General features: G+C 46.0%; 1 protein-coding gene across 5 annotated transcripts in view; it reads left to right on the top strand.

The window, feature by feature from the left end:
- Window positions 1–25,834, top strand: part of LOC141128403 (serine/threonine-protein kinase 38) — a 113,735-nt gene that overhangs the window by 3,137 nt on the left and 84,764 nt on the right. For 3 of the 5 annotated variants that reach the window (XM_073615681.1, XM_073615684.1, XM_073615680.1), the window contains exon 1: window positions 25,212–25,431. The exons of the other annotated variants lie outside the window; for them this stretch is intronic. The gene's annotated coding sequence lies outside the window, so the exon portion shown is untranslated. Of the gene's footprint in view, window positions 1–25,211; window positions 25,432–25,834 lie in introns of those variants that run through there. 5 annotated transcript variants of the gene reach the window in all.

Below are 25,834 nucleotides of genomic sequence, written 5' to 3'. Positions count from 1 at the left end.
CCTTATATTGAAGTAGTTAATAACGATTTAATCTATCTTAACACTTTGGTAAATCAGGCCCAGTTTTAACTCAGTTCACTTTAGTAAGGTTCATAGAGTGAGGGTATGGGATTCCATGACTACTGGGTGATCGGATGCCTTATTTATAACATACTTATGTACAATAAGTATACAATGTAAAATATATGGCAATAAAACCATGTTTTGAGCAACACCAGCAGCAGAACATCTAAACAGTACACATTTCTAAGCAGTGTGGCTGAACAACCAAAGCAGTGTTGCCTTATTTTGCCAAAGTGAGTACCAACCATGGTCAAGGAAATAAATGCCATTTTTGGGCCGAGGAAATGTTCTGGTGCAAGGTAGTATGTGCTCCCTGAAATGTGAGGCACATAGAACAGTCCACAGCACTGCTCCTCTTGGAAGAGGAATGTATAAGACATTGGAATGCATTGTTTTTTAGCAGTGCACTTCTGGGTAGACTTTGGCTCCCCCATCCTGGGATCCATGCTTATAGGGTGAGAGTCCAGTCACTGCTGAAAATAAAGGGGTGTTGTCAGTCCCAGTGTATCTTCTGTTTTCGCTCCAAGACTATCATCCTATAGAACATAACAAAATGTCATCAACATTATCAGATTTTCCCCTTAAAGTGATATTAAAGTCTCTTTTTAAAAATAACCAACACGTTATACTTACCTACTCTGTGCAGTAGTTTTGCACAGAGCAACCCAGATTCTCCTCTTCTCGGGTCCCTTGATGGTGCTTCTGGCCCCTCCCTCCTGCTGCAACCCAGATCCTCCTCTTCTCGGGTCCTTTGATGGTGCTTCTGGCCCCTCCCTCCTGCTGACTGCCCCCAGAGCAAGCAGCTTGCAATGGGGGCACCCAAGCCAGCTTGCTTCTGAGCTGCGGCTCTGTGTGTCCATTTACACACAGAGCCGTGGTTCGCCCCCTCTCTCTCCTTATTGGCTCAGTAGCTGTGATTGACAGCAGTGGGAGCCAATAGCTTCCGCTGCTGTCTCAGCCAATGAGGAGGCAGAGTCCCTGAAAAGTCGAGGCACTTGTGCACACCGCTGGATCGAGATGGGGCTCAGGTAAGTATTAGGGTGGGCTGGGGGATGCTGCATAGAGGTTTTTTACCATAATGCATAGAATGGTATTAGTCAAGACGAGCTAGGTCAGCAACTGGAGTAAGGATACAGGATCACAGGTTCTCAGGACACACAGAAGTGTACAAGGAGAGCTTTCTCAGCACTTCGGCCCCCCGACCAGGTACATGACACGTGTAAGTACACGATGACAAATAAGTCCAAGTATTCCTGGAAAATATAATTAATAAAGTGCTGAAGTGTTGCTGGGACATTGCATATTCTGAAGGGCATAACCAGGTACTCACAATGCCCAAATTGGGTGCGAAACACAGTTTTCCATTCATTACCCCCATGTATATGCACCAGGTTGTATGCCCCTGTAGGTCCAATTTTGTGAAAATGGTGGCCGATCTGAGTCTCTGAAATGGCTCTGGCACCAAGGGTAAGGGGTAATTGCTGGTTTCCCTCACAAGAAATGGTGGCGGCAGCACCCGAGAGCTGAATGAAAAATTGGCTGGGGTGAAGACACCGCTGGATTCCTGGACAGGCAAGTTTCCTAATATTCAGGCTCGGCTCACACTGGAACCCACTGCGGATTGCACAGGAGCGCTGTGCACCCCTGTTCCCCGTTTCAGGGACGAATCAGGGCCGATTCTATGCCTGAATTCGGATCTGAAACGGAGCCAAAGACGCACAGCGTTTCTGTGCAGTACGCTCCGCAGCCGCAACAGAGATATGTGAACCGGCTCCATAGGGAGCCAGTCACATTCTTCTGCTATGCAAATTAGAAGCGGGGAAACCCGCATCTAATTTGCATAGGTGGGAACCCAGCCTAAAAGTCAACAGCTACAGTATTTGTAGCTGCTGACTTTAAAAAATTTTTTGAGGGAGCCTGGAGCTCCTCTTCAAGAATATAGGTTTTATTGTAGGCAGTTATATGCAATTGCAATAGGATTTACTTCACAGGAATTTTGCAGTACAGGTTATTTGCTATGGATCTTCTTTCTGTTTTTAGTGAAGGAGTCCCTTAGAATTTCATACTCTATGCTACATTTTGAGCTGCAGGTCCCTAAAAAAACCATAAGTTATTGATAAATATATAAAGATAGGTGCATACTGTATATCACAATGATTTAGGTGTCTTTTTGTGGATTCAATTGAAATCCAGATAAGAGAACCAACATCATGATGAAGTGGAGAATTCATCAAATCTTTATCTGAGCTGTGTCCATCCCTGTATGGATGTAAACATTGACATACATAGTGACTTGAAAAAGTATTCATACTCCCTGACATTTTCCACATTTTTTCATGTTACAGCCAAAAACTTACATGTATTTTATTGGGATTTTATGTGATAGACCAACACAAAGTGCCACAAAATTGGGAAGTGGAAGAAAATGATAAATGGTTTTCACAATTTTTTACACATAAATGTGAAAAGTGTGGCGTGCATTTGTATTCAGCCCCCTACTTTGTAGAACCACCTATCACTGCAAGTCTTTTGGGTATGTCACTACCAGCTTTGCACATCTAGAGTGACATTTTGCCTATTCTTCTTTGCAAAACAGTTCAAGCTCTGCCAGATTGGATGGAGAGCGTCTGAGAACAGTAATTTTCAAGTCTTGCCACAGATTCCCAATTGGATTTAGGTCTGGACTTTGACTGGCCATTCTTACACATAAATGTACTTTGATCTAAACCATTCCATTGTAGCTCTGGCTGTATGTTTAGGGTCGTTGTCCTGCTGGAAGGTGAACCTCTGCCCCAGTCTCAAGTCTTTTTCAGACTGTAACAGGTTTTCTTCTAAGATTGCCCTGTATTTGGCTCCAGCTATCTTCCCATGAACTCTGACCAGCTTCCCTGTCCCTGCTGAAGAAAAGCATCCCCACATGATGCTACCACTACATGTTTAACGGTGGGGATGGTGTGTTCAGGGTGATGTGCAGTGTTAGTTTTCCGCCACACATAGTGTTTTGCTTTTAAGCCAAAATGTTTATATTTGGTCTCATCTGACCAGAGCACCTTCTTCTACATGTTTGCTGTGTCCCCCACATGGCTTTGCACAAACTGCAAACAAGACTTCTTATGGCTTTCTTTCAACAATGGCTTTCTTCTTGCCACTCTTCCGTAAAGGGCAGATTTGTGGAGTGCAAGACTAATAGTTGTCCCATGGACAGATTCTCCAGCCTGAGCTGTGGATCTCTGCAGGTCCTCCAGAGTTACCATGGACCTTTTGGCTCTTCTCAGACTCCTTGCCCAACCTGTCAGTTTAGGTGGACGGCCATGTCTTGGTAGGTTTGCAGTTGTGCCATACTCTTTCCATTTTTGGATGATGGATTGAACAGTGCTCCGTGAGCTGTTCAAAGCTTGTTTTTTTTTTATAACCTAATCCTGCTTGAAACTTCTCCACAACTTTATCCCCGACTTGTCTGGTGTGTTCCTTGGCTTTTGCAATGCTGTTTGCTCACTAAGGTTCTCTAACAAGGGGTGTGTCGAAGATGGCGACATGAGCGGCTGCTTTTACCAGAGCTCTGCCACTCGATCGGCTTTAATCCACATCCTAGGTGCTTTCTACAGCCATCCTCTCACCTGAAGAGCCTGCATGGACCACAGGCATTCCGGGGCAGTAGCTGGCAGAAGCGGGTCCCTGGACTTTCGGCACGACCGGAGCCGTTCCACCCCCTCCATCATCCCCACGTGGCGTCCTGCAATAATCCCTGCCTGCACGTGGCCTAGCTGGGCTCTGAGACACCTGAATGAGTTGCAGGAAGTTGGAAAGGGCAGCTGGTAAAGGCAAGAAACTTCAATTTCCACCGACCCAGGGGAGCCCTCAGGCATTAATAGAGCCAGCGGAGGAACCCCATGCAACCTGCAGCTTCCACAGGGCCTTACAGACAAGCCCACTGGAGTCGGCTGACTCCAGACGCCCCTGGCTAGCAGAAGTGATGGCAGCCATAGCCACATGCCAGTCCACCCTCACAGCAAAAATTGAGGCAGTGCAGATGGATGTGGGTCTCCTGAGGCAGGATATGGACAAACTCAGGTCTAGAGTTGCAGACACTGAGCAGTTAGCAACACTGAAGACACTGTCGCTGCACATGGCGCGGCACTTCACACACTTCAGACTAAAGTGAAGGCCCTGGAGTATAGAGCTGAGGATGCTGAAAATAGAAACAGACGCAACAATCTCCGCATAGTGGGCCTGGCTGATGGTTCTGAGGGCGCTAATCCCACGTGTTTCGTGGAGGACATGCTGCGCAGCCTCCTGCCTGATGCGCACCTGTCCCTTCACTATGCGGTGGAAAGGGCGCACAGAATCTCCCCTAAACCTGGGCCCCCGGGAGCCCCCCCCGCGTACCTTCATTCTGCGCCTTCTTAACTTCAGGGACAGAGATGAGATCCTCCATGCATCTAGAAGTATGGGTGACCTGCGTTATCAGAACAACAAGCTAATGACTTTTCCAGACTATTCTGTGGAGACCCAGAAGTTTAGAAAATCGTTTGTCCATGTCATGGCAGCTATGAGGGCGCGCAATATCCGCTACAGTGTCCTCTTCCCTGCTCATCTGCGGGTCCAGGACGGAGAGACACCCAGCTTTTTCAATTCTCCCAGGGAGGCCTCCACTTGGCTGGATTTGCTACCCCAGGATCGCTGATCAGGTGAGTACCTGTCAACACCACTGGAACTAATATAAATAAAGTGTAGCGCTATGTGTAAAAAAACATAAAAATTGAATTCAAGCTATCTTACGATAGTAAGGTAAAATAGAAAATATTATGGAAAATTGAATGACATGTGACCTGAAAAAGAAATAGCATACAAAGCATAATAACAATACACCTGTGAATAGTGAAAAAACCAGACCAAAAAATTCATATATATATATATAAAAAATCCGTGAATAAAGTCCATATATGTTAATAAAAAGTGTTCTTGAAAAAAGTGATTTTAAAATCAAAAACCACCACCAACAGTCTCTGAGGATTAGCTGATGAAGACAACAACGGAGTATCACTGATGGATGAAACGATAAAGCACCAAATCCAATGTGACATCTAAGTGTGTGCCAAAGCCATCACCATAGTATCTGAGGAGGCTTACCAGAAATAGAGGACTTGAAAAAGACATATGCCTTACAAGTCACAAAAAGCTTGTATAGCCGCCAAGGCTAGCAGGATAAACATCGGATATCCACAACTTCAATTAAGGAGGAAAGGGGGTCTGTCAGCAGCCTCAATCGTCCCGACGTGTGAACAGGCCAACCGGATGATTATTTGGAACCATGAGAGAAAGAAGACTCACATGGCATAATATCGTTTTTAAAAGGCATACATTTATTAAAAGTAATAAAAAAGGAACACTCACATGGTATAAAGATGTAACAGCTTAAATGGTATCAGAAGCGGTGATCATAGGGGGACCCCCTATGCCATGTGAGTCTTCTTTCTCTCATGGTTCCAAATAAACATCCGGTTGGCCTGTTCACACGTCGGGACGATTGAGGCTGCTGACAGACCCCCTTTCCTCCTTAATTGAAGTTGTGGATATCCGATGTTTATCCTGCTAGCCTTGGCGGCTATACAAGCTTTTTGTGACTTGTAAGGCATATGTCTTTTTCAAGTCCTCTATTTCTGGTAAGCCTCCTCAGATACTATGGTGATGGCTTTGGCACACACTTAGATGTCACATTGGATTTGGTGCTTTATCGTTTCATCCATCAGTGATACTCCGTTGTTGTCTTCATCAGCTAATCCTCAGAGACTGTTGGTGGTGGTTTTTGATTTTAAAATCACTTTTTTCAAGAACACTTTTTATTAACATATATGGACTTTATTCACGGATTTTTTATATATATATATATGAATTTTTTGGTCTGGTTTTTTCACTATTCACAGGTGTATTGTTATTATGCTTTGTATGCTATTTCTTTTTCAGGTCACATGTCATTCAATTTTCCATAATATTTTCTATTTTACCTTACTATCGTAAGATAGCTTGAATTCAATTTTTATGTTTTTTTACACATAGCGCTACACTTTATTTATATTTGTTGATTTTTTACTTCTGTGTCTCAGAGGCGTGTTAGCCGCTTATTGTGTAACTATCTCTCTTAACATCATCGGAGCAGCGCTGTACTCACTCCTCATCCTTTTCCAACACCACTGGAACTGACACAAGTTTGGGCCTAGGCCTGTCAAATTTTTCAGCATGGTCCCTTGAGAGATGGTACTAAATCAATGCCTGTTGCAGTTGCACCTGTTGTGCCAAGTTTGCATAAATGGGGCCAAATGCACCAGGTAGGCAGACTTGCCACCCCTGGTGGGAACCTAAGAAAGTGCCCCTGGCAAGGAAAAGGCCAGGAGAACCATACAGCCTGCTTGTTTTCTGTTATTCTCCAATGTCACTTTCCTCCTCAGGTCTGCAGGGAATTTACTGGACATACCTATGCACTGATGGATCTTTATTTTCCTTTACTGCTGAGACTTTATATTTGCCCTCCAATTCTCCCCCCTGACCTTCGGGTCCTAGCAGTGCATTTCCACATAGTGGCGGATGTCTCGGCCGTTGAAGAGGCGCTGAGCTTTCTCCTTAACCCCCCAGATACTGTCCGGAAGGGTGGGGATCACTACTTGCACAGGACCCCCCTTAGCACCCGGCGAGCTGATTAAGTTTTGGTTGGATACCCGCCTCAGTTTTAGGGGGGTTGGGTGGGGTGGAGGGTGGGTAATGTTGCCCCAGCGGGGATGTTATACGGTTCTTATTCATTGTTTGTGTAAAAAAGCTTTACTAATATTTCTCGTTACTGCACTACAAATGTCAGCACTGCATTTTTGTCTTCACTGTCTCCTCTGAGTCCTGCAAGTGGTTCCAAGGTGCTTGCACCCTTCTAATCCTCCTACTGCCAGCCAGACATTTGATTATGCCGACCCTTAACATGGGTATCATTACCATTCGACATACTCAAATTTTGCGAGGGGTGACAGCATATTGGTGCACAAATCTATCCCCTTCAGACTACTGGATCTTGTACTGGACTCGGAGGGCAGATATGTACTCATTCATGCTCAAGTTTGTTCAATGAAGTGGGTTATAGCGGGCCTATATCTGCCTCTCCCAGTATCTTTGTCTCTTTTGAATCAGATCACTTCAAAAATTGCAGAATTTGCTAATGATAATATTATGATTTTAGGTGATTTCAACCTGGTCCCCGATCCTAATATAGACAAAATGTCCACAAGCGGTTACTCAGCACTGGTGGAGTGGCCGGAGACGTACGGCCTGACAGATGTGTGGCGATGGAGGCATCCTCAAATTCAGCCTACACCTGTCACTACGCATCTCACCGTTCCTTCTCTAGGATCGACTTGGCTTATGCGGGAGGAGCAGCTTTGCCCAGAGCCATGGATATTAAGATACTCCCCAGGGGTATATCAGACCATGCACTGCTGCTGCTGACCATGGACCTGTCCTCAGTAGGGATGAGCCGAACATCCCCCGGTTCGGTTCGCACCAGAACCTGCGAATGGACCGAAAATTCGCACAAACGTTAGAACCCCATTGACGTCTATGGGACTCGAACGTTCGAAATCAAAAGTGCTCATTTTAAAGGCTAATTTTCATGGTATTGTCCTAAAAAGGGTTTGGGGACCCAGGTCCTGCCCCAGGGGACATGCATCAATGCAAAAAAAAGTTGTAAAAACGCCCGTTTTTTCGGGAGCAGTGATTTTAATGATGCTTAAAGTAAAAAAAAGTGAAATATTCCTTTAAATATCAAACCTGGGGGGTGTCTATAGTATGCCTGTAAAGTGGCGCGTGTTTCCCGTGCTTAGAACAGTCCCTGCACAAAATGTCTTTTTTAAAGGGAAAAAAGTCATTTAAAACTGCTTGCGGCTTTAATGCAATGTCGGGTCCTGGCAATATGGATGAAAATCAGTGAGACAAATGGCATGGGTACCCCCCAGTCCATTGCCAGGCCCTTTGGGTCTTGTATGGATATTAAGGGGAACCCCGCACCCAAATTAAAAAAAGGAAAGGTGTGGGGCCACCAGGCCCTATATACTCTGAACAGCAGTATACAGGCGGTGCAAACAAGACAGGGACTGTAGGTTTGTTGTTAAGTAGAATCTGTTTGTAATTTTGAACGTGTACATTTTTAACGTGTTTAGCTCCAGCCAAAAAATCTTTTTTAAGCTTTTTGGAAAACATCACCCCTGTGACATTTGTTTTGCTGTCTGTGCTCCTCCTCAGAAGATTGAACCTCATGTTTTGTCCCAATGCCAAATGTTTTTTGAACATTTGGGGTTTTTTGTGAAACAAGGATTGGTGATAAAGCATCAGTGGAAAGGAGAAATGTTTTTCCCATATTAACTCTTACAGGAGAGAATTTCCCTTCCTAGGGGTAGATTTCATCTCACTTCCTGTTGTCTCCTTCCGTTTGCAAGTAGGAGTCGTTTGTAAGTTGGATGTTTGAAAGTAGGAGCCTGCCCTATATACTCAGCAGAAATTTGGGCCTTAGGCGTTGTTGTGGCCACAACACTGTAAGTCCTCACAGGGCCCTGCTGTGAAATATTAGATCAAGAATTGTAATTACATGCCCCTGTTTAACAAGGGCTGAAAAAAATTGGGCCTTTGGTGATGGTGGTGATGCTTGTGACACAACACTGTAAGTCCTCACTCGCTCTTGGTGGGCGCAGAAACGGGCCCTGCTGTGAAATATTATATTGTAATTACATGCCCCTGTTGAACAGGGGCAGAAAAATTGGGCCTTTGGTGGTGGTGCTGGTGCCACAACACTGTAAGTCCTCACTCGCTCTTGGTGGGCACAAAAACGGGCCCTGCTGTGAAATATTAGATCAAGAATTGTAATTACATGCCCCTGTTTAACAAGGGCTGAAAAAAATTGGGCCTTTGGTGATGGTGGTGATGCTTGTGACACAACACTGTAAGTCCTCACTCGCTCTTGGTGGGCGCAGAAACGGGCCCTGCTGTGAAATATTATATTGTAATTACATGCCCCTGTTGAACAGGGGCAGAAAAATTGGGCCTTTGGTGGTGGTGCTGGTGCCACAACACTGTAAGTCCTCACTCGCTCTTGGTGGGCGCAGAAACGGGCCCTGCTGTGAAATATTAGATCAAGAATTGTAATTACATGCCCTGTTGAACAGGGGCTGAAAAATTAGGCCTTAGGCACTGGTGCTGGTGCCACAATACTGCAACCCCTCATAGATACTCTAGTTAAAACGCAGGAACGAGCCCTGCTGCAAAGTATTGCATCAAAAATTGTAATTACACGCCCCTGTTAGACAGGGGCTGAAAAATTGGGCCTTAGGCACTGGTGGCGGTGCCCAGAACCAAAAATGTTCTTACAAGCTATCAGCGTGATCATTGAGGAGGAAGAGGATAATTACTCAGGATAGTCACTCAGCATCAGCATAGGCAGTCTTTGAAGGGATCTGAGATTTCAAAAAAAATTATTCGGTTACATCAGCATTAGGTGCTTGGTAGCTGGTGGTGATCCAAGACTGGTTCATCTTTATGAAGGTCAGTCGATCGACCGAGTCGGTGGACAGACGCACCCTGTGATCAGTTACAAAGCCTCCAGCAGCACTAAATGTGCGTTCCGAAAGAACGCTGGATGCAGGACAGGCCAGTAGCTCAACTGCATACTGTGCAAGCTCTGGCCAGTGATCCATCCTCAAGACCCAGTAACCCAGAGGATTTTCGGTGGGAAAGGTGTCCAAGTCAGATCTTGCCCCTAGGTTTTCCTGCACCATGTAAAACAGACGCTGGCGATGGTTGCTGGAACCGATCATACCTTGGGGCTGCGGACTAAAAAATTGTCTGAACGCATCGGTCAGGCGGCCACCTTCTCCACCGCTCCTTCTTTGACTGACCGAAGCCTCAGCAACACGTTACAGGTTACAAATAGGAGTTTGTAAACTCCCAGTCTCTGGAAACGCGTTTCACAGACCTTTCTGCAAGGCCTCCTGAAGATGTTTCATCCTCTGCTCCCTCTGCGACAGCAAGATAAGGTCTGTAACCTTACCCTTGTAACGTGGATCAAGGAGGGTTGCCAGCCAGTATTGGTCCTTCTCCTTGATACCACAAATACGAGGATCCTTACGCAGGCTTTGCAGGATCAGGGAGGCCATGCAGCATAGGTTTGCTGAGGCATTCAGTCCAGAGTCCTCTGGGTCACTAAGGACGACATGGTCCGCAGCCACCTCCTCCCAGCCACGTACAAGTCCATGTGTTCCTTGGGACTGATCCCTTAAAGACTGCTGCTGATGCTGAGTGCCAGGCTCCACCTCCATACTGACACAATCCTCCTCCTCCTTGTCCTCTTCCTGTGTGATCGGCGGGCACGCAGGAACACTGTCTGGGTAAAGGGGGCCTTGAGAGCTAAGGAAGTCCTCCTCTTCCTGCCTCTGTTCTGCCTCATGTGCCCTGTCCATTATTCCACGCAGCGTGTGCTCCAACAGGTGGACAAGGGGACAGTGTCACTGATGCATGCACTGTCACTGCTCACCATCCTCGTGGCCTCCTCAAATGGTGACAGGACAGTGCATGCATCCCTGATCATGGCCCATTGGCATGGGAAAAAAAAACTAAGCTCCCCTGACCCTGTCCTGATGCCATAGTCGCACGTGAGCCAAACAGGGCACATGGGTCATTTGTCCCTGTCGGAGGGCAGAGAGGAGGTTGGTGCCATTGTCGCAAACTACCATTCCTGCCTTAAGTTGGTGTGGTGTCAACCACCTCTGAACCTGCCCCTGCAGAGCTGACAGAACCTCTGCCCCAGTGTGGCTCCTGTCCCCCAAGCACACCAGCTCAAGCACCGCATGGCATCTTTTGGCCTGCGTACTTGCGTAGCCCCTTGAACGCCTACGGAGCACCGCTGGTTCCGAGGACAAATTACAGGAAGAGGCCATAGAGGAAGAAGAAGAGGAGGGGGTGGAGGAGAGAGGTGTGTCACAATCATTAGTAGTGGCATTTTGGAGACATGGTGGCGGAACAACCTCCAACACTACTGCACCTTGTCCTGCATCCTTCCCAGCTGCCAGCAGAGTCACCCAATGTGCGGTGAAACTTAGGTAACATCCCTGTCCATGCCTGCTGGATCATGAGTCAGCGGTAATATGCACCTTACCGCTGACCGCCCTGTCCAGCGAGGCCAAGACATTGCCTTCCACATGCCGGTAGAGAGCCGGAATCGCCTTCCGTGAGAAAAAGTGGCGTTTGGGTACCTGCCACTGAGGAACCGCACATTCCACAAACTCACGGAAGGGGGCAGAGTCTACCAACTGAAAAGGCAGCAGTTGAAGTGCTAGCAATTTTGCCAAGCTAGCATTCAACCGCTGGGCATGTGGATGGCTGGGAGCGAACTTCTTTCGGAGGTGCAGCAGCTGGGGCAGGGAAATTTGCCTAGTACAATCTGACATTGGTGTACCGAAAGCAGATTGCCGACAAGTACTTGGCTGTGACACACCTAATTCTACACCTTCGTTCCTCTCAGTGCAGGTCTCAGAGAGGACTGAAGGTATAGTGGGGTTGGAGATCTCAGCTGATGTGGAGCAAGGAGAGGTCCTCTTTGTTCTTTGGTGTGGGTCTTTTAGATACGCTTGCCAACGAACTGCATGGCAGGTCAACATATGTCTGGTCAAGCATGTGGTGCCCAAGCGGGAGATGTTTTGGCCACGTGAGATACGCTTGAGACATATGTTGCAAATAGCAGCGGTGCGATCTGATGCACTCGTCTCAAAAAAAGGCCCACACCAAAGAACTTTTTGAGTAACGCACAGAGACTGCAGCGCCCTGCACATGCGGAGCTTCGGGGTGTGATGCAGTCAGTGTGCTGCCCTTAGGCTGGCCCCTGGAGGGCATCCTGCCTCTTTGGTGATGTGCCTCCTCCTCCTCTCTCCTATCAGGCACCCACGTTGAGTCAGTGACCTCATCATCCCCTCCCTCCTCATCAATGGAGCAAACCTGGCAGTATGCTGCAGCAGGGGGAGCATGACTGCCAGATTGTTGTCCTTCTTGGGCACCCCCTCTGTCCGTGCTCACGTTACTGCCTTCATCTAGCTCAGTATCATCATCAGAGCCTTCCAAACGCTGGGCATCCTCCTGGAGCATGTACCCAACACTGTGGTCAAACAGTTTGAGGGACTGCTCAGGAGGACATGGGAGGGACTGCTCAGGAGGACATGGTGGGGCTAGGGAAGGAGTCACTGATGACATTGAGCCGAGGGAAGAGGCCGCTGCTTTGCCAGACAAAGTATCCTGAGCATGGGTGAGAGAGGAGGATGAGGACGGCTTGGTCATCCACTTGACCAAGTCTTCCGCATATTGCGGCTCAACACGGCCAGCTGCCAAAAAAAAGGCCAAGCGTGTCCCACGGCCACGTGCTGATGAGGATGCACCGTCTCCACGACCAGCACTGTTGCCTCTAGACACAGAGCCTGCTTGCCCTCTTTTATTGGCTTGTGACTGTCTGCCTCTCCTTATTGGCCTTCCAGACATTCTAATGGCCTGTAGCTGCACTAAGCTGGGATATATATGTACTGATACTGCAGCTAGCAAAATCAACTGCCTGCCTGTAGTATGAGAACACCACCAACCTTCTACAGGTAGTTTTAGCTGAACACTGTGCAGAGCTCGCAAAAAAATAACTTTTAGCTGCCTGCGGTAGGATCAGGAAAACACCACTAACCTTCTACAGGTAGCTTTAGGTGAACACTGTGCAGAGCTCGCACTACATAACTTGTAGCTTATTTAGCTGCCTGCGGTAGTGATAGGATCAGGAAAACACCACCAACCTTCTACAGGTAGCTTTAGGTGAACACTGTGCAGAGCTCGCACTACACTAACTTGTAGCTTATTTAGCTGCCTACGGTAGTGATAGGATCAGGAAAACACCACCAACCTTCTACAGGTAGCTTTAGGTGAACACTGTGCAGAGCTCGCACTACACTAACTTGTAGCTTATTTAGCTGCCTATGGTAGTGATAGGATCAGGAAAACACCACCAACCTTCTACAGGTAGCTTTAGGTGAACACTGTGCAGAGCTCGCCAAAAAATAACTTGTAGCTTATTTAGATGCCTGCGGTAGTGATAGGATCAGGAAAACACCACCAACCTTCTACAGGTAACTTTAGCTGAACACTGTGCAGAGCTCGAAAAAAAATAACTTGTAGGTTTAGCTGAACACTGTGAGGAGGACGCACTACACTAACTTGTAGCTTTAGCTGAACACCGTACTAACTTGTAGTTTTCGCTGTACACTGTGAGGAGGACACACTACACCAACTTGTAGCTTTAGCTGAACACTGTGAGGAGGATGCACTACCCTAACTTGTAGCTTTAGCTGAACACTGTGCAGAGGTCACACTAAACTAACTTGTAGCTTTAGCTGAACACTGTGAGGAGGACGCACTACCCTAACTTGTAGCTTTAGCTGAACACTGTGCACTACACTAACTTGTAGTTTTAGCTGAACACTGTGCAGAGGTCACACTAAACTAACTTGTAGCTTTAACTGAACACTGTGAGTAGGACGCACTACACTAACTGTAAATAGTCTAGCTGCCTGACTGTGGTACTAATAGGATCAAAAGAACACCAGCAATTTTCTTCAGGTAGCTGTAAATACTGTAACAAGACAAGCCTGCCTGTCAGTAGGAAGATAACAGGAACGGATCTAGCTAAACTGAATACAGTATATATATATATATATATATATATATATACACATACATACATACATACACACAATACACTGTAAGTGCAGCTAACTCACTGACTGTCCTGCCTAATCTAGCTAACTCAAATGAAATGACACTGTCTCTCTCTCTAAGCACGCAGGAACACACTACACAGGGCCGCCGTGCAGGCGGCCTTATATAGTGTGGGGCGTGTTCTAAACCCCCTGAGCCATAATTGGCCAAAGCCACCCTGGCTTTGGCCAATTACAGCTCTCTCTACCGACGGCGCTGTGATTGGCCAAGCATGCGGGTCATAGTGCATGCTTGGCCAATCATCAGCCAGCAATGCACTGCGATGCCGCAGTGAATTATGGGCCGTGACGCGCCGAATGGCCCATATCGTTCGCAATTCGATGAAAGATCGAACAGCCGATGTCCGAATCGAACATGGGTTCGATTCGATCACGAAGCTCATCCCTAGTCCTCGGCCCCTGAGGCCACATTGTGGAGGCTCTCCAGGTTCTGGGTGTCGGATGTGGCGGTGGATGGCCAGTTCAGGGGGGCACTTCAGGAGTTCTGGGCAACTAACCCTGGGTCGGCAGCCGCGCTGGTAGTGTGGGATGCCTTCAAAGCTTACACCAGGGGACAGTAGCAGACCATTTTTGCTACGAAGTACGAAGGGAAAGAATGGCTAAACTGAACAATGCAGAAAGGGAGGCGGGCCTACAAGAAGCAAGATTTGTTAGATCTAGGGATCCTCAGGATTGTGCCAAACTACAGGTTCTGACTGGGGAGGTGCTACGAATTCGCACCTCTCTCACTCAGAAACAAATGCTGGCCCAATCGTAACGTATTTTTAAACAGGGAGAAAAGTCAGGAAAACTGCTGGCTTGGTTATCACGGGAGCAGTCAGGAGGATTTGTGTATCTCACATACAGGGGCATAGTGGAGAGTTTCTTTATACCCCTGATGAGATAAATAGCTCCTTTGTTTCCTTCTACCGTCAACTATACAACTCTAAGGTGACATGCACCCAGGACGAACTGACCTCCTACCTAGACCTCATTGATATTCCGGTCCTGACCTCAAAATATCGCAACGCACTTGACATACTCATTACAGTAGAGGAAATTTTAAAGGTGCTTAAAACACTCCAATCGGGCAAGACTCCAGGTCCGGGCGGTATACCGGTTAAACTTTACAAGCAGTATGCCGAGTAAAAAGCTGTTAGACTACACACTATGTTACTAGAGGCGCAAACGAAAGAGGAACTCCCGAGCTCCCTGAGAGAAGCGGTAGTGGTGGTGATTCCTAAACCTGGAAAGGACCCCTCCCTATGCTCCTCATACCGCCCTATCTCATTAATAAATGTGGATGCGAAACTGTTGGCCAAAGTACTGGAGGGAGGACATTCCAGCCCTGGGTGAGGACAAATGGGAAGACTGTATATCCACCTTCATCCCAACTATGATAGCGGCTAAAGACAGGTTCATCCAACTAAAGTTCATCCACAGGGCATACTACACCCCGCATAGAATGGCCAGCATATACCCGCACCTTGATCCTGGCTGCCCTAGATGTGACACAGAGGTTGGGACATTCTGGCATATGATCTGGGCATGTCCCAAAATCTGGACCTACTGGAAGGACATAGCCGGGAAGTTGAGCCAGCTGGGCGGGACACGGGTACAAGCGGAACCTTTGGTGCTCCTGCTGAGCTACCTGGGGGAGGTATACCAAACTTTGTATCCCCTTCTCACTGTTCTATGCTAGGAGGGAGATAATCTTGCACTGGAAGTCGACAAATCCCCCCCACCCTTGAATCCTGCCAAAAGGCAGTTGACTCAGTACTGCCTCTGTACAAACTCACCTATGAGAGTAGGCAATGCTGGGTAAATTCGACAAGGTATGGTCAGCATGGGTGGACGCGCGTGGGTAAAGGGCCGTGGAAGGGTAGGACTCCCCCCTCCCTCGGGCATGGGGGATATCCCCCCCCCCTGCGTATCCTTCTATCATCCCTATTAAAGAATATCCCACATAGCATTGACACAAAGTTGTTTGTCCCCCCCCCCCCCCCCAGTGGGGAATGACTCGGTACCCTTCTAGGATTGAGGGCAAGCTACTGAGAGGAACTCTAACCGGGTGTCCAACCTGAATAGGAAAAAGTTTAATTGACTGCACCATGTACTTGTAGAATATTGACCTCCGAATATAGATTACCTCTATTACTGTTGTATGCTTGAACATGCATGAAAATCTGTTGCTGACTATGATGTAATACTGATTTGTTAATAAAAACGTTTGTTAAAAAAAAGGTTCTCTAACAAACCTCTGAGGGCTTCACAGAACAGCTGCATTTATACTGCGATTAAATTACACACAGGTGGACGCTGTTTACTAATTAGGTGACTTCTGAAGGCAATTGGTTCCATTAGATTGTAGTTAGGGGCATCAGAGTAAAGGGAGCTGAATACAAATGCACACCACACTTTTTAAATATTTATTTGTAAAAAAAAATTGAAAACCATGTATCATTTTCCTTCCACTTCACAATTATGTGCCACTTTGTGTTGGTCTATCACATAAAATCCCAATAAAATACATTTAAGTTTTTGGTTGTAACATGACAAAATGTGGACATTTTCAAGGGGTATGAATACTTTTTCAAGGCACTGTAAGTGAATGTCCATACAGCCGCTGCATCTCTTGGCGTGTCACTGGTTTTATCAGGTTGGCTGCACTGAACACCCTCTGCACAGAGGTACAAGTCTATGAATGAAGTCTGTGAATGAAGTCTAAAAGCAAATCTTTTGCCACACTGAATATACAGTATCTCTCAAAAGTGAGCACACCCCTCCATTTTTGTAAATATTTTATTATATCTTTTCATGTGACAACACTGAAGAAATTACACTTTGCTACAATGTAAAGCAGTAAGTGTACATCTTGTATAACAGTGTAAATTTGCTGTCCCCTCAAAATAACTCAACACACAGCCATTAATGTCTAAACCGGTGGCAATAAAAGTGAGTACACCCCTAAGTGAAAATGTCCAAATCGGCCCAAAGTGTTAATTTTTTGTGTGGCCACCATTATTTTCCAGCACTGCTTTAACCCTCTTGGGCATGGCGTTCACCAGAGCTTCACAGGTTGCCACTGGAGTCCTCTTCCACTCCTCCATGACGACATCACATTGCTGGTGGATGTTAGAGACCTTGCGCACCTCCACCCTCTGTTTGAGGATGCCACCACAGATGCTCAATAGGGTTTAGGTCTGGCCAGTCCATCACCTTTACCCTCAGCTTTTTTAGCAAGGCAGTGGTCGTCTTGGAGGTGTGTTTGGGGTTGTTATTATGATTACTGGCTCTGTAGCCCAGTCTCCAAAGGGTGGGGATCATGCTCTGCTTCAGTATGTCACAGTACATGTTGACATTCATGGTTCCCTCAATGAACTGTAGCTCAGCAGTGCCGGCAGCACTCATGCAGCCCCAAACCATGACACTCCCACCACCATACTTGACTGTAGGCAAGACACACTTACCGTATCTTTGTAATCCTCACCTGGTTGCCACACACGCTTGACACCATCTGAACTAAATAAGTTTATCTTGGTCTCATCAGACCACAGGACATGGTTCCTGTAATCCATGTCCTTAGTCTGCTTGTTTTCTGCAGACTGCAGGCTTTCTTGAGCATCATCTTTAGAAGAGGCTTCCTTCTGGGACGACAGTCATGCAGACCAATTTGATGCAGTGTGCAGCGTATGGTCTGAGCACTGACAGGCTAACCCCCCACCCCCACCCCTTCAACCTCTGCAGCAATGCTGGCAGCACTAATATGTCTATTTCCCAAAGACAACCTTTGGATATGACGCTGAGCATGTGCACTCAACTTCTTTGATCAACCATGGCGAGGCCTGTTCTGAGTGGAACCTGTCCTGTTAAACGGGTGTATAGTCTTGGCCACAATGCTGCAGCTCAGTTTCAGGGTCCTGGCAAGCTTCTTATAGCCTAGGCCATCTTTATGTAGAGCAACAATTCTTTTTTTCAGCTCCTCAGAGAGTTCTTTGCCATGAGGTGCCATGTTGAACTTCTAGTAACCAGTATGAGAGAGTGAGAGCAATGACACAAAATTTAACACACCTGCTCCCCATTCACACCTGAGACCTTGTAACACTAACGAGTCAAATGACACCAGGGAAGGGAAGGGAAAATGGCTGATTGGACTCAATTTGGACATTTTCACTTAGGGGTGTACTCACTTTTGTTGCTAGCGGTTTAGACATTAATGGCTGTGTGTTGCTATTATGAGGGGACAGCAAATTTACACTGTTATATAAGCTGTACACTCACTAGTTTACATTGTAGAAAAGTGTTATTTCTTCAGTGTAATCACATGAAAAGATAGAACAAAACATTTACAAAAATGTGAGGGGTGTACTCACTTTTGTGAGATACTGTAGATAACTTTTACTCTTTCACCCAAACACATATAACTTTCACCGTTTATATTTTTACTAATCTACACTTATTATTTTACACAGATCCATACAGTTGTAGGTTTAAGTCCATTCAAGTTTATATGTCATTTACTACGGCAGTGGTCCCCAAACATTTTTGTGCTATTGACCGGTTTTGTGGAGGACAATTTTGGTGAGGCTGGCAACTAAAATGCAGGGCTATTATATTTAAATGCCGCACAGCAGGGGGTGAGTGGCAAGCGAGTGAAGCTCCGCCCCTGTCAATAAGTGGCGGCTATTTTCCTCCTCCTGACACCCGGGGCACATCAAACACTTAAAGGCCCCCACTGTCAACCAAACAAGAGGCGGAGCCTAGGCGGCAAAACAAATGGCCGCTAATAGAGATCGAGCTGCCACCAACTCTGCACCCTGGGCACCCCAGCCCCCAAAAGGTCACAGACTGGCACCGGTCCACAGTCCGGGGACCCATGTTCTAAGGTATGCATGTACAGTATACTGTGATCATTTTTGAATCACCTCCTCACACTATAGTACCCTCCAATACACAGCACCACCCTCCCATATATCAGCACACATACAGTAAAGTACACTATACTACCCTCCAGTACACAGCACCTCCCCCCCCATACGCCAGCATACATACAGTACACTATAGTATCCTCCAGCACACAGCAACCTCCTCCCATACATCAGCACACATACAGGACACTATAGCACCCTTCAGCACCTATACAGGACAGCATGTTAACCTCCCATACAACACCACATATACAGTACACTATAGCACCCCCTCCTATACACCAGCACACATACAGGACACTATATTAGCCTCCCATAAACCAGAACACATCCAGGACACTACTGTACCCTCCAGCACACATACAGGACACTATAGTACCCTCCAGCACACATACAGGACACTATAGTACCCTCTTATATACCATCACACATAAAGGACACTATAGTACCCTCCACCACACATACAGGACACTATAGTACCCTCCAACACACATACAGGACACTATATTACCCTCCAGCACACATACAGGACACTATATTATTCTCCAGCACACATACAGGACACTATAGTGCCCGCTTATATACCAGCACACATACAGGACACTATAGTACCCTCCTATATATATCAGCACACATACTGTACACTATAGTATCCTCATATATACCAGCATACATACAGGACACTATAGTACCCTCCTATATATATATCAGCACACATACTGTACACTATAGTATCCTCATATATACCAGCATACATACAGGACACTATAGTACCCCGCTTATATATCAGCACACATACAGGACACTATAGTACCCTCCAGCACACATACAGGACACTATAATACCCTCCAGCACACATACAAGGCACCATAGTACCCTCTTATATACCAGCACACATACAGGACACTATAGTACACTCTTATATACCAGCACACATACAGGACACTATAGTACCCTCCGGCACACATACAGGGCACTATAGTACCCTCTTCTATACCAGCACACATACAGGACACTATATTACCCTCCAGCACATATACAGGACACTATAGTATTCTCCAGCACACATACAGGACACTATAGTACCCTCCAGCCCACATACAGGACACTATAGTACACTCTTATATACCATCACACATACAGGACACTATAGTACCCGCTTATATACAAGCACACATACAGGACACTATGTTACCCTCCAGCACACATACAGGACACAATAGTACCCTCTTATATACCATCACACATACAGGACACTATAGTACCCTCCAGCACACATGCAGGACACTATAGTACCCTCCACCACACATACAGGACACTATAATACCCTCCAGCGCACATACAGGACACTATAGTACCCTCTTATATACCAGCACACATACAGGACACTATAGTACCCTTCAGCACACATACAGGACACTATAGAACCCTCTTATATACCAGCACGCATACAGGACACTATAGTACACTCTTATATACCAGCACACCTACAGGACACTATAGTACCCTCCAGCACACATACAGGACACTATAGTACCCTCTAGCACACATATAGGACACTGTATTACCCTCCAGCACACATACAGGACACTATAGTACCCTCCAGCACACATACAGGACACTATAGTACCCTCTAGCACACATACAGGACACTATAGTACCCTCCAGCGCACACACACAGGACACTATATTACCCTCCAGCACACATACAGGACACTATAGTACCCTCCAGCACACATACAGGACACTATAGTACCCTCCAGCACACATACAGGACACTATATTACCCTTCAGCACACATACAGGACACTATAGTACCCGCTTATATACCAGCACACATACAGGACACTATAGTACCCTCCAGCACACATACGGGACACTATAGTACCCTCCAGCACAAATACAGGACACTATAGTACCCTCCAGCACACATACAGGACACTATATTACCCTCCAGCACACATACAGGACACTATAGTGCCCGCTTATATACCAGCACACATACAGGACACTATAGCACCCTTCAGCACACATACAGGACACTATAGAACCCTCTTATGTACCAGCACACATATAGGACACTATAGTACCCTCCAGCACACTATAGTACCCTCCAGCACACATACAGGGCACTATAGTACCCTCTTCTATACCAGCACACATACAGGACACTATATTACCCTCTAGCACACATACAGAACACTATAGTACCCTTCAGCACACATACAGGACACTATAGTACCCGCTTATATACCAGCACACATACAGGACACTATGTTACCCTCCAGCACACATACAGGACACTATAGTACCCTCAAGCACACATACAGGACACTATAGTACCCTCTTATATACCAGCACACATACAGGACACTATAGTACCTTCTTATGTACCAACACACATACAGGATGCTATAGTACCCTTCAGCACACATACAGGACACTATAGTACCCTCTTATATACCAGCACACATACAGGACACTATAGTACCCTTCAGCACACATACAGGACACTATAGAACCCTCTTATGTACCAGCACACATATAGGACACTATAGTACCCTCCAGCACACATACAGGGCACTATAGTACCCTCTTCTATACCAACACACATACAGGACACTAGATTACCCTCCAGCACACATACAGGACACTATAGTACCCTTCAGCACACATACAGGACACTATAGTACCCACTTATATACCAACACACATACAGGACACTATGTTACCCTCCAGCATACATACAGGACACTATAGTACCCTCCAGCACACATACAGGACACTATAGTACCCTCCTATATATATATCAGCACACATACTGTACACTATAGTATCCTCTTATATACCAGCATACATACAGGACACTATAGTACCCGCTTATATATCAGCACACATACAGGACACTATAGTACCCTCCAGCACACATACAGGACACTATAGTACCCTCCAGTACACATACAGGACACTATAGTACCCTCCTATATATATATCAGCACACATACTGTACACTATAGTATCCTCTTATATACCAGCATACATACAGGACACTATAGTACCCGCTTATATATCAGCACACATACAGGACACTATAGTACCCTCCAGCACACATACAGGACACTATAATACCCTCCAGCACACATACAAGGCACCATAGTACCCTCTTATATACCAGCACACATACAGGACACTATAGTACCCTCCAGCACACATACAGGACACTATAATACCCTCAAGCACACATACAGGACACTATAGTACCCTCCAGCACACATACAGGACACTATAGTGCCCGCTTATATACCAGCACACATACAGGACACTATAGTACCCTCCAGCACACATACAGGACACTATAGTACCCTCCTATATATATCAGCACACATACTGTACACTATAGTATCCTCTTATATACCAGCACACATACAGGACGCTATAGTACCCTTCAGCACACATAGAAGGCACCATAGCACCATTTTATATACCAGCACACATACAGGACACTATAATACCCTCAAGCACACATACAGGACACTATAGTACCCTCTTATATACCAGCACACATACAGGACACTATAGCACCCTCTTATATACCAGCACACATACAGGACACTACAGTACCCTTCAGCACACATACAGGACACTATAGAACCCTCTTATGTACCAGCACACATATAGGACACTATAGTACCCTCCAGCACACATACAGGGCACTATAGTACCCTCTTCTATACCAGCACACATACAGGACACTATATTACCCTCTAGCACACATACAGAACACTATAGTATTCTCCAGCACACATACAGGACACTATAGTACCCTTCAGCACACATACAGGACACTATAGTACCCTCTTATATACCATCACACATACAGGACACTATAGTACCCGCTTATATACCAGCACACATACAGGACACTATGTTACCCTCCAGCACACATACAGGACAATATAGTACCCTCTTATATACCAGCACACATACAGGACACTATAGCACCCTCTTATATACCAGCACACATACAGGACGCTATAGTACCCTTCAGCACACATACAGGACACTATAGTACCCTCTTATATACCATCACACATATAGGACACTATAGTACCCTCCAGCACACATACAGGGCACTATAGTACCCTCTTCTATACCAGCACACATACAGGACACTATATTACCCTCTAGCACACATACAGAACACTATAGTATTCTCCAGCACACATAAAGGACACTATAGTACCCTTCAGCACACATACAGGACACTATAGTAACCTCTTATATACCATCACACATACAGGTCACTATAGTACCCGCTTATATACCAGCACACATACAGGACACTATGTTACCCTCCAGCACACATACAGGACACTATAGTACCCTCTTATATACCATCACACATACAGGACACTATAGTACCCTCCAGCACACATACAGGACACTATAGTACCCTCCACCACACATACAGGACACTATAGTACCCTCCACCACACATACAGGACACTATAGTGCCCGCTTATATACCAGCACACATACATGACACTATAGTACCCTCCAGCACACATACAGGACACTATAATACCCTTCTATATATATCAGCACACATACACTATAGTATCCTCTTATATACCAGCATACATACAGGACACTATTGTACCCGCTTATATATCAGCACACATACAGGACACTATAGTACCCTCCAGCACACATACAAGGCACCATAGTACCCTCTTATATACCAGCACACATACAGAACACTATAGTACCCTCCAGCACATACAGGACACTATAATACCCTCAAGCACACATACAGGACACTATAGTACCCTCTTATATACCAGCACACATACAGGACACTATAGTACCTTCTTATATACCAACACACATACAGGACGCTATAGTACCCTTCAGCACACATACAGGACACTATAGTACCCTCTTATATACCAGCACACATACAGGACACTATAGTACCCTTCAGCACACATACAGGACACTATAGAACCCTCTTATGTACCAGCACACAGATAGGACATTATAATACCCTCCAGCACACATACAGGGCACTATAGTACCCTCTTCTATACCAGCACACATACAGGACACTAGATTACCCTCCAGCACACATACAGGACACTATAGTATTCTCCAGCACACATACAGGACACTATAGTACCCTTCAGCACACATACAGGACACTATAGTACCCTCTTATATACCATCACACATACAGGACACTATAGTACCCGCTTATATACCAGCACACATACAGGACACTATGTTACCCTCCAGCATACATAAAGGACACTATAGTACCCTCTTATATACCATCAACACATACAGGACACTATAATACCCTCCACCACACATACAGGACACTATAGTGCCCGCTTATATACCAGCACACATACAGGACACTATAGTACCCTCCAGCACACATACAGGACACTATAGTACCCTCCAGCACACATACAGGACACTATAGTACCCTCCTATATATATCAGCACACATACTGTACACTATAGTATCCTCTTATATACCAGCATACATACAGGACACTATAGTACCCGTTTATATACCAGTACACATACAGGACACTATGTTACCCTCCAGCATACATACAGGACACTATAGTACCCTCTTATATACCATCACACATACAGGACACTATAGTACCCTCCACCACACATACAGGACACTATAGTACCCTCCACCACACATACAGGACACTATAGTACCCTCCACCACACATACAGGACACTATAGTACCCTCCAGCACACATACAGGGCACTATAGTACCCTATTCTATACCAGCACACATACAGGACACTATATTACCCTCCAGCACACATACATGACACTATAGTATTCTCCAGCACACATACAGGACACTATAGTACCCTCCACCACACATACAGGACACTATAGTACCCTCCACCACACATACAGGACACTATAGTGCCCGCTTATATACCAGCACACATACAGGACACTATAGTACCCTCCTATATATATCAGCACACATACTGTACACTATAGTATCCTCTTATATACCAGCATACATACAGGACACTATAGTACCCGCTTATATATCAGCACACATATAGGACACTATAGTACCCTCCAGCACACATACAAGGCACCATGGTACCCTCTTATATACCAGCACAGATACAGGACACTATAGTACCCTCCAGCACACATACAGGACACTATAGTAACCTCTTATATACCAGCACACATACAGGACGCTATAGTACACTTCAGCACACATACAGGACACTATAGTACCCTCTTATATACCAGCACACATACAGGACACTGTCGGTCCCTCCAGCACACAGCACCACCCCCGCCGTCATCATGCATAGCACAGCACACCCATCAGACAAGCACTGTAAAAACTCTGTTGTATACACCAGAAGCCACGCCCACTTTTCTCTGTCACGTGATCGTGACCTCACGTCCCGTCCACCTCCAGACCCCTCTATTCTCTACCGTAAAGTAACTTCTGAGAGTCTCGGCCGGACTGTACGTTACGGGTTTAGCGCCCGGTGTCAACTGTCCGCTGGCTCCAGTACTAAGTGCCCTGGCGGAATCCTCCGAAGAGCGGGCTGACGACGAGGGGGGGAGGTGAGCCCAGATTAACAGCTTTTACATACATCTACCTAAACCTCTTCTCTTTCGCTGTCCCCTATTTTTCATCATAGTTTGTTCTGGACCTATGAGAATGGCATATGGAGCAGTCCAAAGTTGTGGTGTGGCGGGGGATTGTAGCATAGTGGTTTTCTCTCCATTACAGGCCTTCTGCACTGACTTTGGTAATGGAAGAGTTGGTTGTGTGGATGTTGTGCAGGATCAGTGTTCTAATATGTAGCCTGTGTAGGTCAGGGAAGTGCTGGATGTATACTTGTGTACATAGAGCAGTAAAGAGGAACCTCAATGAGGAAAACAAAGGCAGTGTGACCAATGGGATGAAATGAGCGGTGTAAAATACATAGACTATGGAATCCATTCATCATACAGACTAGGCTAT

The sequence above is a fragment of the Aquarana catesbeiana genome, linkage group LG02 (genome assembly GCF_042186555.1).
Source record: "Aquarana catesbeiana isolate 2022-GZ linkage group LG02, ASM4218655v1, whole genome shotgun sequence".
Taxonomy (NCBI): domain Eukaryota; kingdom Metazoa; phylum Chordata; class Amphibia; order Anura; family Ranidae; genus Aquarana; species Aquarana catesbeiana.
Note: the sequence above shows the minus strand (reverse complement) of the source record. Positions and strands in the feature narration are given on the sequence as shown.